The sequence below is a fragment of the Fomitiporia mediterranea genome, assembly GCF_000271605.1.
Source record: "Fomitiporia mediterranea MF3/22 unplaced genomic scaffold FOMMEscaffold_6, whole genome shotgun sequence".
Taxonomy (NCBI): domain Eukaryota; kingdom Fungi; phylum Basidiomycota; class Agaricomycetes; order Hymenochaetales; family Hymenochaetaceae; genus Fomitiporia; species Fomitiporia mediterranea.
The window spans coordinates 971,661-973,031 of NW_006760391.1; positions in this window are offsets into that span (position 1 = coordinate 971,661).

Consider the following 1,371-nt stretch of genomic DNA (forward strand, 5'->3'; position numbering starts at 1 on the left):
AACAGACAACACTGATACCTAACAAAAAGGAAAAAGACAGCAGAACCAACAGACTTAACAGACAACAAAGTTAAATTAACTGAAAAAGAAGTAGAACCTAAATTACATTGATTGGAACAGAAACAGAAACTGACAGAATGTGCTATCAAGCTTGAACAATGTATGGAGAATAAATGTGTAACAAAACACATGTATGCACTTAGCAAAAAGGATGAAGATAATATTGCCATTCATTTAACAGAATTTAATGCTAAAATAAGTGAAATACAATCGGATCCAACTTCATTTTATGAAGCAATCCAATGTCCAGATTGTGATTCATGGATTACAGCTATGAAAGATGAAATAAAACAATTAGAAAATCATAATACATGGGAAATCACAAATCCACACAATAATATTAACATTATCAGAACACAATTTGTCTATAAAATAAAGCAATATGCTGATAATAGCATAGAAAAATATAAAGCACAATTAGTAGTTCAAGGAAACTATCAGATTGACAGCCTTGACTATCATACAGATGATTTATTTGCTCCTACTGCTAGACTATCTACAGTACAATTAATATTAGCATGGGCAGTATCTAATAATTATGAAATACATTAGATAGATATAAAATCAGTATATCTGTATGGACAATTGACAGAAGACAAGGAAATATATGTTAAACCTCCTCCAGGTAACTTAATAGACAGACTACAGAATGGACAAATATTACAATTACAAAAAGCACTATACAGATTAAAACAAGCTGGTAGAAGATGGTATAAAATGCTATCTAATATACTACTTAAATACAGATTAACGAAATCCAAACATGATAATGCTGTATTCTTCACAAAGAAGAAAGAAATAACTGTAGCCATATTATTTGTACATGTCAACAATATTACTATCACAGTAATGAATAATAATACTATTGTAATGATAAAACAATCTATTGTACATCATTTACAATATACAGACAGTAACAAATTACACTAGCTACTTAGTATAGAGATTCAACATGACAGAGAGCATAGATTCATCAGGATGTGTCAGACACGTTATATTAATAGTATAATAGAATGTTACAAACTTACAAACGAACAAAGTGTACAAACACCCATACAGCCTGGTACACAATTAAAAACAGTATTACAAACTGATAACAATAGAAAACAAATGTCTGATATACTATACATGAACATGGTTGACACACTTAGATACATTACAGACTGTACACAGTCAGATATAGTATTTGCAACAAATCAGTTAGCAAAATACCTTAATGACCCTAGTATGGAGCATTATCTAGCACTTAAACATTGTTACATGTACTTAAAAACTATGAACAATGTCTGGCTCCAACTCAGTAGTACAAAT